This window comes from Corylus avellana, chromosome ca6 (genome assembly GCF_901000735.1).
Source record: "Corylus avellana chromosome ca6, CavTom2PMs-1.0".
Lineage (NCBI taxonomy): Eukaryota > Viridiplantae > Streptophyta > Magnoliopsida > Fagales > Betulaceae > Corylus > Corylus avellana.
In genome coordinates, this window is record NC_081546.1 from 5,677,289 (window position 1) to 5,693,081 (window position 15,793).

The following is a 15,793-nucleotide window of genomic DNA, read 5'->3' on the forward strand; positions in this document are numbered from 1 at the left end:
TTGGAGTTACCTTTGTCTTTTTGTGGTTCGCTCTAGATATTTTCTCGGAAGTTTCCCTACAATTACCAGGATTTACCACGCCTTCTAAAATTACCATGTGTCATGCATGACCTGAATTCAATCATATTCTTTACAGTATTTACATTTGTCATACTAAATATCCAGCTACAAAAATTACATTTATTTATTTTAATTACTCTTTATATATATATATATATATATATATATTCTACTCAATATTTTAACTGTTAACTTTCATTTTTTCATTTAAAATATTTTTTTTCTTTATCTAGTTTCACTATTCTCAAATAAGATATTTTTTTTTATAATATAAAAGATAATGCTAAATGTTCTCATCGTGTTCTCCTGATCTTAAGTAAATATTTTTTTAAAAAAAGTAAATAAAAAAACTTATCCTTATTTCTCTTATCTAATTTTTAGAAAATAATAGACACGTAAGACAAAAAGAACACCTAATATTTTCCTGATATAAATTATGCATTGTGCTTAGCATAACAGCTAAGGAAATCTATAACTATCTTGACTAGTCACATGCAAGATTTCTTTGAGAACTTTTTTATTATAGTGCCAGCTAAAATAATCTATTAACTATTTTGAGTAACCCAACCCAATGTGATTACTCTTAATAAAAGGAACACAAGTTGTTTAAAAAACAAAAAGACAAACACAAAGCAACGGTCGTTGCTCCTTGGGTCATCATCCCTTTTTTAATTTTAATTTTAATTTTTATAAATTTTATAAAAGTATAAGAGAAATTGTTTGAATTAATGAAATACAAATATTTTTGGGTAATTTGAGATGAATTGAAAAGGGCTTGTTAGGTGAAGTTTCCAAATTTGTAAAAGCGACCCCCGTGTGGAAGAAGAAGGGAGCATCATAAATAATTCATAAATAGGTATGCTTTTGCTTTTTCATCCACCTCAACTAAACGCGTGTCTGGTCAGTTGACTTACACGCGTGCTCTACGTGGACGAGGATTAAATTAATCCTTCTCCAATTTTTTATGACATCGATTTGTTCCGAAAATTTCGGACAACCTTAATTTAATTTATTTTTAGAAAATCTGCTTTAGAGAATTAACGAGACCCCTAGCGACTTCTTAAATGTAACATATCATTTAAAATTATTAATAAATTAAAATTTAATAATGATCATTTTAAATTCAATAATAATTTTAAAAGTTACGTTATATTTAAAATTTTTCGTATCCATTTCATAACTGCGGAGTTTTGTTGGACCAATGAGTCCTTGATATTTCGGAAATGCCATCCACTACAAGTAATTATGTGTTCAAAGTGATTGGAGAAGGATTTCAATTAATGTAAATTTGTAAAATTATATATATATAAAGAGAGAATTTTACCATTTAAATTTACATTACCTGAATTCAATTGAAATAAAGAGAATCCGATCCGTTCAAACTCCTGGCACAATAAGGTCGAAAAAACATTAAACAATAAAATTTGATAGGTATTTTAATTGTTTGTGAATTGTCACATTAATTTATAAAAAAAAAAATTATAGTAAAAAAAATGAAAGAAAGAAAATGAGAAAATAAATAGACCTTTTTGTCATTGTTCTCGTGAATAGATGAGGCCCATTTTTTTTTTCTATATTATTTTTTTTGGTTTGATGAAAAAGAAAATATCATTGTCAAAGTCAATAATTTTGTTGAGTTCAAATGTGAATGGAATGGCCTCTTTTTAAATTGATTATATGTTTGAACATTGATTCCTTCTAGAATAAGGCCCACAAAGAATAGTCATGCCGACCACAGCCACTTGGCTTGAAGAAAAGTATAATTAGGCTATACCAAATAAAATTATTTTGGGCTTTTTTGAAAAATGTAAAAATTAAAAATTGATTTAGTGAAGTTTACTTTCTGAGAAAAAGTGTTATAACAGAATATATATATATATATATATATATATATATTGGTTGGTCATTACTTTTTTTAATTTAAAATCAGTTATATTAACAAATGGTTGAGAGTTGGCGTGGGGGGAGAGAGAGAGAGAGAGAGAGGGACAGCTGCAGATAATGGGAAGGCAGTGGAGAACCTGGCCAATCAATTGAAAATAAGAGTAAAAGAAAAACAACAAAAATAGACAAAAGGAGCAGAAAGAAAAAGAGAGCAAGAGCAAGAGCAAGATGACAAGTCAAAAGAAAAAAAAAGGTGACACAAGTCTACTAGGAAATGCAACCAATTGCCACCCACCACTAGAAACATTAAGTAAAGTCCAGGGGAGTCCTATCAAAACGTTAGAGGCTAAAGATCCTATGGATGGTGGGCATCTGATTCCATTAGATGCCCAATCGAATCTTTGAGATTATCTATATATTTATTTATATGTATATATATTTATATATTTTCACTTAAGGAAGATTAGCCATAGTTCTGGACCACACTTGCCAAATGATAAGACTTCAAAAGCTGCTCCTCTGATCTATAGGCTGCCAGAGGTTTTAAACAATAGCTTCCAGGCTTAATCGACACACCAACATTTTCAAACCACTTCCTCTAAGCTCTTTTATCACATCCTCCCACTTGGTAGTCATCTAATCCACACTGTTTTTTCTCAAAATTTCATACCAAATTCTTCTACTAAAGCTACAGGAAAATAACAAATATTGTAACTAAATTTTTTCCTAATTTTAGCTATGTCGACCTCATCAGGAGGCCGTTGACCACCTCCTTAAAAGGAGAATTAAAATTATTTTTAGTTCATTTGAATATTGAGTTAATTATATTGAAGAGATATTTTTATCCCTTCAAAAAATAAAAAGATAAAAACACTAATATAAAATAACTAATTAAATATTATTCAATTCAAATGAACTGAAAATAATAATCATCCTAAAGGAGTAGATGGAGCCACCTCTTAATTTTTTTTGTTTTTAGTTCTTATGTAAGTCATTCATTATGGAGATGCAAATCTTGCTATTTCAGACCAACACATTCAAATTCATGAAAACACAAAGATTAGGTTTCCATAGAGCATCAGAACATTGCCAGACCTTCATATCCACTAACTACAGAACCTACTTTTTATACAATATAAAATACAAGAATTCCAACATCTTCTCCAAACAACAATATCTGACCGCACATTCACCACCCTACCCCCAGTGGACGCTTCCCTTCCTCTTTAACTTGTTGACAATGATAAGACAATGTGTCGGAACAGCGAGACGACACCCTAAATATTCCACAGCTGCCTTCCTTGGACTCCCTTGGGCCTTATCTTTCCGAAACCATTGCTTCAAAGTACAGATTGCACGACAAGCCCAAACAAACCTAAGAATCATTCCCTTCAATCAAGTAGAAAAAATAATTTTACATTTATATTTTTAAAAATCCCATTTTATAATTTATATTGACAAATGTATAAATTTCTTTCGCAAAACAAAAATCATTCCCTCTCCCCACTTTTATTTTCATTATTGACCATTACCAATTTCATTTTCAATGTAAGATAAATAAATTGTATCTCCACCGATTCGACGCTGTTTCAATTCCCAAGCACATATTTATGATAATATTTATTACAACATTAAAAATCTTAAGCATCATTCTTAATAGAAAAAATTCCAGAAAATTTTTCAATAAAAGGAAGAATCCAGGTGGAGTCGAACCACCAACCTCCCAAACCTCGCAGTTTGAGCGCTCTTCCCATTTTGAGCTTATGGATCCACATCATGTTCTTCGCAATTACCTTTTTCACAAATAAACATTTTGTCTGCTTAACAGTGTATTTTGGTCTTCTAGAGAGAGAGTCGAGGTCTTTTTTACCAAAAAAATTGAAAAATAATAAATCTACCAACTCCTTTACAACTAAAATTGTCTTTTACATTTCTAAAACTGATTTTACACTATAAAAACTAATTGACACTTAACAAAATGTAATTAGAAGGAATTCAAACGTACAGGACGAGTTAGCAAGTTGGTAAAATATATTGCAAGTAGAATATCAATCAAAACAATTGGTCTGAATAAAATAACTTAAAAGACAATAGCCGGCAAAAATAACACAATAACACGAATGAAAGAATCAAAAACATCACAGATCGGATTAGCCATCTACAATGGCATTCCAACTGTGATCACAACTCAAAAAAATTTCATTTCATTCTTCTTGAATAAATTTTCTTCCTCGAATTAAAAAAGAGAATAAAATAATAAAAAATATTTAAATGTTAAAGAAAATGATCAAAAGATATGCATAAATTTAAAAAAATATTTTTGCTTAGCTATTTTAGATAGAAATTTAGTTAAGCAAATGCAAAATTGCATTAAGAGAGAAAAAATGTTGACAACTATTCAATAAATCTAATTAAAAGAGGGTTAAAAAGAGAGGATCAAAAAACCTAATTACATGGCATAGAAACTACAAATGGGGGCTGTGGCATGAATTGACTTTTACCTTTACCAGCCTTTCATCACCCTAGTAAGTCGAATAGACCAGAAATATATCAAGTGCTGCACAACTATAGCTGATAAAACTTCAGGAAAATCAAATCCACAAGCATGAAAAGTCTTCAGCCAAAATAGTCTTCTTCTGATCCCAATGAAGATTTGAATCCGGGGTTGAAGATTTAAGTGAGACGAATAGCCCACAAATACATCAAGCCGATCAAAGTTGAGTAAAATCACAATTATAAGCATGTCTAGGATCCACAAGCATGAAGAGCCTTCAGCAAAAATAGTCTTCTGGTCCCAAAGATGAAGATGAATTATGATTAATGATTCCTGTGGTTGAAGTTAGTGTCATGCCACAAAAAACCCGCTGTCCTAAAGTAGTTCTACCACAAAACAATAATTGTTTCAGCAATTACCAGCAAGGGATGGAATAAAATATTAAACACCTGGAAAAACACTGCTGGCATCTAGATCAACATCATAATTTCGGCTGCCTAATCTCTTTGAGCAAGTAAAACACATCAACTATCCACAATAAGGAGTTGAGTTGATGCATTAATGCAGCAGGATATAACACAATTGACAGAATCCCAAATGTGAGGTAGCCACAACAAATAAATTTACTTCATCCAAATCTAATCCAGAGGGCGAAATAACTTGCAAATATAAATACACATAACTAAGCAAAATCTCAAAAAACCAGGAAATGCGTGGTGTTGAGAATTGGGTGACATCAATAATACAATTAGGGATCGAAGTCCTGGTTCACAAAATGCATTTACCTTCTAAGGTCATCAAAAACACCAAAATACAAGAAAATTCCAGACTCACAGCAAATAAGCATGTGTTTCGAGCCCCCATCGGTCAAGTTTGAGAAAAAACAAATTCAATCATATCTCCAACTTCGAGTGAAAAAAGGATCATTCTCCATCAACAAAGTCTCCTGCTCCAACAGTGAGCAAAAAGAACAGCAGCAATGACACTGTTGAATAACATTTAGAAGAATTACACAAAAAACAGTAGACTGCAGGAACTCTACCGCATAACACTATGTATCGCGAGCTCTACAACAAAACAATAGAATGTCTCCTGCGTTAGAACCAGAGATCTATCAGATACAATCAACAGAAGCAGCTTATCCTATGGACGAAAACATCCTAATGCCAAAAAAAAAACACGAAAAAAAAACAGGCATCATAAACATCATAGGCAAAATACACTAAAAATTGGCATCATATTGAAAGAAAGAAAAATATTTACAGTTTTAAGGAAAAGAAGCGAAAGGGAAAAATATGCCATAGTCCCCAAAGCTCCAATATTGCTAATATGCTAATCACATCAGCAACTAACAAGCAGAAAACGGATAAAAAATAAATAAATAAGGGAACAAATAATGCAATTATCCAAAATCTGAAGTTCGCTAAATGTGAGCAACCAATAGTCCAAATACACAGAAAGTAAACAACCCATCATGACAGCAAAAATAATTTTCAGCACACCAAAACACAAGCTGATAACTCACGCAAGGAGAATAGTGAAAACTAGACTCGATTATAAAAATATTGCTGAAAAACTATAGTCAAACACATCACCTGTCCTAGTATAGACATTTACCTTGATACCCAAAAGAACACTTCCTCGACTTGGATTGGCAGGTTCAAAGTGATAACAACAGATCTTTGCAAACCACTACATCACTCGTAAGCATTCCTGAACTCCATAGTTGATGCTTTGGAACTTTGACAGCAGTGATTCTGGTGTGTCAAAGGATGAGAACCCAATTCCAGCAATTGGAAGTGTAATCAGGTTGCGTCACACCATCAAAATAAAAACAAAAAAAAAAACAATTTTTCCGCAATCTTTTACCTTAATACCCATACAGAACACTAAGGCAACTTGGATAGGCAAGTTAAGAGTCAAAACACTTGCAGACCATAGCATCAATGAGGTAAGCATGCCCAACTCCATCCACGATGCTCCAAAAGAAGAGAAACCCAAACCAGCAACTGGAAGCTCATTGCTCTACTCTACAGAAGCTACTCATCATCATCTAAAAGAAATTACAATGCAAGACATAAAGCCTCTGCAACAGGACACGGGGTCACCAACCCAAATATTGACTAATATCTCCACTGATTGAAACGAAATACAATAAATAACACCCATGCCTTAAACTAGGTGGAGTACAATGATAAATACCACCCAAAACCTACTAAGAGTACATGCTCGTGGCAAATGAAGTTATACAAGTATAATGAAGTGGACAAAAACAAAGAAGCATTTCAACTGAAATACGCATCCTTACTCTTGTACCATTTCAAATCATGAATTGTAATTGTATAGCCTATAAAAAAATATCAATATTATCAACTTCGTGAACTGCCAGCTTTAAACGAAGAGTGGCAACTTGCATGTGCAATGGAAACCAAAGAAATGAGTGCAGGTAGCAACTTAAAAGAATGATTGCTAATATCAACCGTGTAAATATTTTCAGTATATTTCTAACCGCATCTTGTTATGGCAGCACTAATAGGTTCATTATTAGATCATGTTTATAACCTTGGCAAAAACAAATTAATGGAATGTAAAGACCAATGGACACTAAGGATAGCATCTTCGGGTTAGTAAATAGCTTTGTGGGATATTTACCTTCATAGAACCTAAAGGATTCCTTTAACGCTTATAGCTTCGTTTTGATAAGACAGACTATTGAATCTTCAGGGTCGTATAGAAATTTTACCTTGGTAGAACTAGAGGAATATTTAATAAGAAATGATAAAATTCATTCTCTCAACCATCTTTCAACAAAAGGGTGAATCACACACGAGTTGGAAAAAGAGAGAGTTAAAAGATGGTTGACTGAATGATGTACAACATGCATCTCCCTTTAATGCTTTGTTTTAGTAGTATATGCTAAAAATCATTTGGCTAAGTAAACGGATAATGAATAGATAGCATATAAAAAACCACGCTTACAGAATAAAATGTTTTCAGATTCGAATAGCAGATAATAACTTCTGGGGAACCAATTTGATATAGAAGAATGATGCACCTTTTGTTGAGTTCGAATGGCAAATAATACCTTGTTGGATTAAAAACTTGATATGGCAGACCCATTATTATTGAATAACAAACTTCACTTTCAGATTCAAATAGTAGATAATACCTTCTGAGAAACTTCATATAGAAGATTGACGCACCTTTTGTTCGAGTTCAAATGGCAGGTATTACCTGGTTGGATTAAAAACTTGATATGGCAGACCGCTGTACCTTTAGAGTGGAAATCAGGAAGATATCCCATCATGCATATACCCAAATAGGGCGAGTGAACAGATCCGCTGTACCTTTCTTTGTTTCATCCGTAGTCTGTTTGTGTCAATGTTATAGCCACAACCAGTAAAGCACTTGGTGGACATATAACCAAAAAAAGAGAGCGATCCAGCCATTTAGATAGAGAGAGAGAGAGAGAGGAGCGAGAGAGAGAACACGCGCACACACACATGGGAGGAGACGGCCCAAAATGGAAAAGAAAGCCAGGGCCGTCTCTCCCCCTCCCAAAAAAATCAAAATTTTATTAAGCGTATTTGACCTGCCATGCAAGCGCACCCGTCATGGCAAAGGTCGATACATGGCTACAACCATATTATCATAACCTACGATAATACCTGCAGGTGTCACAAACCACCACCCTCGCCTTGGTATAATAACAAACAGGCAAGGAAAGGTATGTTACACTTCATATAAGATCAAACCGATTGTAATTCTCAAGATCATCCACGGGCCCAGGTGTCTACCGCGCTCGACGACTACACCACAGCACGCATGTCCATCACCACGATCCGATCATCCCAAGGCTGATCACAAGTCGTACAAGACTCTGAAAGTTGATAAGAGAAAATCAATAACCTGATGAACAAAGCCACGAACGAAAAGAAAATACAAAAGGCTTCGATTTGTTACCTTTTCGACACCTCAAAACGAAAGGAAACCATTGAAAATAGAGACGGAGCAGATCCCAAATCGTTTGTGGTTGCTTGAATGAAACAACAAAAATCGCCTCTAATTCAGACTCCAAAGAAGCCAAGAACCAAAGCAGATCTACCAAAGATACCTTCTGAAGCGTTCGACCACCAAAACTCCGCAAGATCTAAAGCGAAAACGAACCGGAGTCTAAAAAAGGATGATAGCTACCATAAGCGAGATATAGAACGAAACGACAAAATTCCATAATCGAAACGAGGGCTGAGAAACGATCTAATCGAATCTGGGGCAAGAATTGAAAGAAACCAGAAGGACAGTACCAGATCTAGGAGAGAAGAGAGGAGAAACGTTTATAGAGAGAACAAGAGCAGCAGCCGGAATGAAACATGAGAGAGAAGAAAGAATTTTATTTATAGAGGAATCGTAGATTTATCTGACGGTTGTGATTGATTGACCTAAAAATATAGACGGTTGGATTTGCGCGAAGACGGAGTCGGTGTCATTAGGGCGCAAGATTGGGGTAAGGCATCGACGGCTCTTATGAGAGAGAACGTTCTGGAATGCGTATCGTTGATTTGTTGAATGAGATATTTCTATCTGTCACGCGTTTTACATGCTGGCGGTCATGGCCACCGACTAAATTAAGGTGTACAGACTAATGAAAATGTAACACGTAGATAAACGTCAGCCTGCCCCATAATTAAGAGAAATGTTAAGGATTAATAACTTATTTATATTTGCTTATCGAGTAATGTTATAAGTCTTCTTAGAGTCTTTTTAGAGTTATCACAAATGTGATGTAACTTTTAAAATCACTAATAGATCAAAAGTTAATAAATCGCATTTTAAATTTAACGGTAATTTTAAAAGTCACATCACATTTATAATAACTCTATAAATACTTATAGCATTACTCGAGGACTCTATGAAGACTTATAGCATTACTTTTGGCTCATATTCTACTACAAATTTAATAGACTAATGATTAATTTGTGGGATGTACCATTGACTTATATAGAGTCCACATAAGTTTACAAATCTAATAATTTATTTATAAGATAAGATAGTCCAAATATTAAAATATATATATATATATATATTGACCTATCATTTTGTCCAAAATTAATTACGGTAATTTAAAAAGAAAAGTTATTAGTGTTAATATTTTGTCCATATTTCTCATATATCATCTTATAAATCAATTATTATATTTGTGAACTTATGTAGACCTCACATAAGTCAATGGTGGACTCCACAAATCTAATTATTGATCTATTGAATTTGTACGATAAAATGTAAACAATAATTCATCTTCACTTTTGTAGAAATACTTTATCTTCACTTTTGTAGAGATGCTTATTGTTCATAAAATCAACGCCCGAGGATGAAATATTTATTTGTTAAATGCTCCAAGATGAATTAGAAAACAATTACTTGTTTAAAGCTTTTTTACAACATAAAGAGTAAGGACCTGATGAAAATATACATAATTATTAATTGTAACATACCACGTTTTTAATACATGGCATTTTCCAAACATTTCGATGCTTAAAAATGATTAAATTTACGAAATTTGAAAATCTACTATTTATCAAATAGTATATTCTCAATTTATGATTATCAATGATTTTAAAGAAATTGTAGATTTTTAAATTATGCAATTTTAGTCTTTTTAAGCATTAAAACGTTTTAAAAATGTCATATGTTAAAAAGGACAAAGGAGGTGGCTTGGGTTAGGTAGCCAACCACCCCCAAAGGGCCAAATGGGAATGGCCGAAACCACCCCCAAACCCTTTGGAGGTGGTCAAGTCACCCCCAAATGGCCAGGTTGGAGGTGGGCTATATATATATATATATATATATATATATATATATATATATATATTGTTTATTGAATTGGGGGCTTTTTTAGAATTTCTTAAAACACATGGGGTAATTTTGGAATTTTTAAACAAAAAAAGCATGCGCCTCGCACGTGAGTAATTTTTGTCAAATTTGACGAAAATAATTAATGGAGTGGCTACATTGTCAATTTTTTATACTTTGTTAAAGTACATTGCAAATTTTTAAACATTGAATGTCAAATTACAAATCAGATTAAACTTTAGGGAGTAAAGTATAATTTTTTCTTTATTTTATAATCATCTACTTGTCTTTTGTGTTTGAGTTGTAATCAACTACTATGGGTTGTTTGTTAACAACCAGGTACTTTACACTTTTTTTCTGTGGAAAAAAAAAAAATAATAATAATGATTAGTATAAAAAAATAAAAATATTGTGCACAGTAGCAAATTTGTTGGGTTATTTGCTAGAAAATACGAAATTATTATCATCTCCATTTCATTTGAACTGGATAATATTCAGTTAGTTATAGTGGATGGATATTTTTGTCCCTTTAAAAAGTGAAAAGACAAAAATATTCATTCATTATAACTAACTGTTATCTAGTTCATTTAAACTGGAGATGGTCATGTTCCGAAAATAAGGGGCAAAAACATAGCCCTCAATACACCTCCTCAAAAGCTTGAATGCAGCTCATGGTAAATGAGCACCTTGTTTCCTGCCACTCTTCTTCATTTTGTCACATGTTCCTTTCTAGGGCAAACAAAATCCCAATATACCACTTTCCTTTAGAGCATTAGCAGTAGTTTTTCTTTTAATTTTTTTAAGTTTACGGAAAAAAACTACTTTTTGATTCCCTATAAAAATTTATTTCATAATAACTTCCCTTACATTTTCCTATACCATTAAAATATTATTTATTTACAAAATACAAGTTTCTTGCTTACCCTCACATTTTTCAACACAATCCCCAATAAAAGACAAAAAAATAAAAGATAGAAGAAAAAAAGAAAAATGTTTATATTAAAATATTATATAGAGAACCACTTCGAAGCACATGGACGTCAAAAAGTATTGTGAACAAAGACTACGGTCCCAAGTTCTAAAGGCCCATGGTGTTCCACCATGTGGCCACGACGACTTTGTGGTTTTACATGATTGGAACTGTTGTGACCAATAACTACTTCATAACTCTTTTCCATTTAATGGAAAATAAAAGTGACCACTTAGTTTATTGAGAATTTCATTTTGGATTCATGAAATAATTACTACTAGCAGCTTCCTATTGATTTTCCATAAGTTTAGGAAATAAAATTACTTTTTGATTCCTTATGAAAATGTATTTCACAATACTTTTACATTTCCTTATACCATTAAAATATTATTTTTTTACAAAGTACAAGTTTCCTACCCACCCTCACTTTTTAAACAAAATCTCAACACAACCCTCAATTAAACACTGTAACAACTATCGATGATTGGATAAATGTAGAGAATCTTATGTGAATAGTTTTTTGGGGTTTTTTTGAAATTATCCCTAAACATAGGGAAGAAAATGACATATAGGACATCTACTGATAGTGCTCTTAGAGAATTTTGCCAAGAATGTGCTGATTGGACACAAATTTTGTCCAAATAATTTATTTAAGTTTTTAATATCATCAAATTTGGAAGGACAAAAACAATAATAATACATATTCAATTGTAGAATATCCTAATTTTAGAATCTACTACTATTTGAAAAATAGTAGATTATCAAATTATGCAATTTTAGTTTTTTTTAAGCATTGAAACATTTGGAAAATGCCATCATTTGTACTCGTCCTTTTCGGGCCAAGTGAAAGTTTGTCGGTGCTCCCTTATTCCCTAAAGAGGCAATTCTAGTGTGCATGTGCCTACACCACCAAAACCAAAGAATTGGAAGATCTTAGTTTGTATTCTTTTACTTGTTGCTATATTAATTGGGGTGATTGTGATCGTGGGAATGTTGGTTTTATGAATAAGAGCCTGTTAGGGATTGCGTTTGAGATAGAGCTGGCAATTTTGACACGACCCGCGAACCCGACACGAAAAAATAGCTATTGGGTTTGGCCTTATCGGGTTTGGGTCTACCCGATTAAGACCCGGTTAATTTCGTGTCTGGCAGGTCTACCCAACGGATTTGGCGGGTCGTTTATTGTTCGGGTCTGGCGTTTAAATTTTTTTTTTCTAAATTAAAAAAAAAAAAAAAAAAAAAACCTCCTAGCTGTATTATAAATGAACTATCTAATATGTATAAAGTTGAAAATTGCTAACTTTGCGAATGTATTGATCTAGGCCTTCTATTTTTGATAATGCATGTGTGGATTTGGATTGTAAGGGTGCAAAATAGCATACATTGAGCTTGTATTACATTGCAATGATCCTAAGCCACATGATATATACCGAATTGACTGTGTTACCATTTATCATAAGATGAGCATTAGACACATCTAAGTGATACCCAAAAGGAATAGTCAAAATTAGGCTTTGCATATTTGCTTAACATAGCCTAGGTCATCCTACTACACACTTAAAGTCATCAAGAATTTGAATGGGTGAACACTCTGTCGTATATTGAATGTGCACACTAAGACTATATAAGTGACTAAAAATTAACAATTAACAATGTTATTGGTATTATTATTATTACATTTAAAAAAAAAAAATTAGGGTTTAGGACTTTTTAAACGAGTCGGGTCGGGTTACATACTAAGAACACAGGTCGTGTCAACTCGATATGACCTGGTTATTTTAAACGGGTTAAACGGGTCGTGTCGGGTTATCCGGCTATTTTTCGTATTATAATCGTGTCAGACCCGCCAACTCGTTTAGCTAAACGGGTTGTGTTCGTGTATAGGTTAATCGGGTCACGGGTCTTTACGGGTCGAAATCAGGTCGTGTCAGGTACCTGTTTTAAGTTAAAAAGAGTTTTTGGGCAAAAGCTTCAATTTTAAGTTTTTACCAAAAGTGTTTTTTGGGCAATTTTTAGGCTTTTTTGACCCTTAAAAGTGCTTTTAATTTATTTTTAACCAAACAAATATTTTTTTCTTCAAACTGACTTTTTGAGTGTTAAAAGTACTTTTAGACCCCTCAACACACAATCTCAAACAGACCTTAAATATAGTCAGTCAAAGCCCATGGGCCCAGCCCAACCTAACAAGGAGATAGGAACATCAACATAGCCTGAAAAATGCTAGGTGATCTCCTGGTGATCTCCTAGTGTTCTCCTTGTGTCCTCTTAGTCCTAAGTGAATATTATTTTATAAAAAAACAAAAAGACAATTGCACTTATTTCACTCACTTTGTTTTTATAAAATAATACCCACTTAGAATTAGGAGGACACAAGGAGAACACATAATATTTCCCCCTGAAATATAGGGAGGCGGCGTGGTCAACGAATGCTATGGTCTCGAAAACACGTGCCTTTCGAGTACAAGGGTCCGTCTACAAATAGGGAAGGCACGGGATAGCAAATGCCCTGGAGTATCAAAAGTGCACAATAAAGTAATTCAGGAGTAAATAGGGAAAGATAACCACATCCACCTAGGGCTGGGCAGATTAACCGTTACCGTTTAACTGGCCGTCTACCGGTTTCGATCAAACCGATATTAACCATAATCGTTTAACTGATATTCTTATCGGTTAAAAATTTTGTACCGAAATTCTTATCGGTTCGGTTCGGTCCGGTTAATCATTTGTTATCGGTTAACCGTTTTAACCAATAAGAATCGGTATGGGAGAAGGCTAGTAATAAAACTAGTCTAGTTCAATTGGTAGGGAACAAGAGCACAAGGCTCAAATCCTCGTGGTTGTATTTCTTTTCTTTTCTTTTTTTTTTTTTTTTTCTCATCCTCCCACACAGCAGACTCTTTCTTCCTCATTGTTTTTCTTTATTTCCTTCTCTTCCCAATTCCCACGCCACATATTTCTTCTTTTCTTTCCTTTTTTTTTTTTCCTCCTCCTCCTCCTCCCACGTAGCAGATTCTTTCTTCCTCACTGTTTTTCTTTCTTTTCCTTCTCACCATTGCAGGAGAATGGGTTTCTTCCCTTTTCTTTTTTTTTTCCTCTTTCTAGTTCTCGCAACATCCACCTTCATCTGCTCTCACATACGTCTCTTTTAGCATCAAAGATTCAATTCAAGTAAGACTTTTTACCTTTTGGTGCTTGGGGGTTAGAGAAGTAGAGAATATTTGAAGAATGTGAGATTTATAATCGGTTAACCGGCTTAACCGAACCATTTAACCGTGTACCGTTATTACCGATAATTTCGGTTAAAATTCTTATCGGTTCAGTATCGGTTAAGAAACCGTTTAGCCAAAAATTATCGGTTAATAACCGATAAGAGCAAAACCAGACCGTTTTGACCAATACTCACCCCTACATTCACCATCCACGGGATACACGATAAATATATGGTATCTCTTGAATAATGACGACTCCAAATCAGGAACCCGGCAACGCTATAATCTCTCCAGAATCCCAAATTTCCAACCAAGTTACCATTTTTAGCTTCAACGGCTCAACTTATAAATACACCCTTGTACGAAGTATGAAGGTATGCAATATATTTCTTCTCAAGGCTGAAAGTGGAAAAGGGAAACTTTATCATCGGAGGAGAAACCGCCGGAACACCACCCTGCGAGCTCTCTTAACCATTGATTGTATTGCAGAAGCAGAGATGAACGCGAAGGACAACCATAGAGAAGCCCTCGTGTCCACCGTGTCAGAAACCGTCACCAACAGGTTGTAAAAAAAATTGAAGAAGAGGAGAACTCCACCTTACTCGGTTGTCTCTGTCTGTATCTAGGTATGTTTTTCTTTTTTCTAATCAATGTCATCTCATCATTGTAGAGGCTGATCCTCTATGAATCTATGATCCTACAGGTTGATCGGTCACGAAAGTATTATTCTTTTCTTTTCTTTTTTTATATAAAATTAATTTTTAGTTTTAATTAATATCATTAAACATTAAATAGTGCCTAACAAAAGTTTTAATTTATTCAAGTTTTTAATATCATCAAATTTGGAAGAAATTTTTTTTTTAATATGTATCCAATTGTAGAAGATCCTAATTTTAGAATCTACTATTTTAAAAATAGTGGATTCTTAAATTATGCAATTTTAGTTGTTTTTAAGCATCAAAACGTTTGGAAAATGTCATATATTAAAAATGTGGTATGTTACAGTTGATAATTAAGTATATTTTCATTAGATTCTTGCTCTTTATGTTTTAAAAAAGCTTTGAACAAAAAATTGTCTTTTGATTTTAGGAAAAAATACACTTTACCTCCTCTGAAATATCCATGGATTTGCAATTTTACCCCCAATGTTTAAAAAGTTGCACTTTACCCCCACAAAGTATCTCACATCGGCAAAAAAAAACCAATGTTTACACTTTACCCCCTGAAATAATTTATGTTTACACTTAACTCCCCTGATTTTACACTTTATCCCCCGAAATCTAGATACTTTGTGGGGATAAAGTGTAAACATAAATTATTTCAGGG

General features: G+C 33.4%; 1 long non-coding RNA gene across 2 annotated transcripts; it reads right to left on the reverse strand.

Moving 5' to 3' along the window:
- Positions 1–3,227: 3,227 nt before the first annotated feature.
- Positions 3,228–8,787, reverse strand: LOC132183827 (uncharacterized). Of its 2 annotated transcripts, none has more exons than XR_009440519.1 (5): positions 8,402–8,787; positions 6,308–8,318; positions 6,056–6,195; positions 4,446–5,530; positions 3,228–3,319 (listed from the first exon to the last, which is right to left on the reverse strand). It is a non-coding gene; the product is annotated as an uncharacterized LOC132183827 (long non-coding RNA). The 2 variants fall into 2 exon arrangements; XR_009440518.1 differs by having other exon boundaries at positions 3,315–3,333.
- Positions 8,788–15,793: the final 7,006 nt, after the last annotated feature.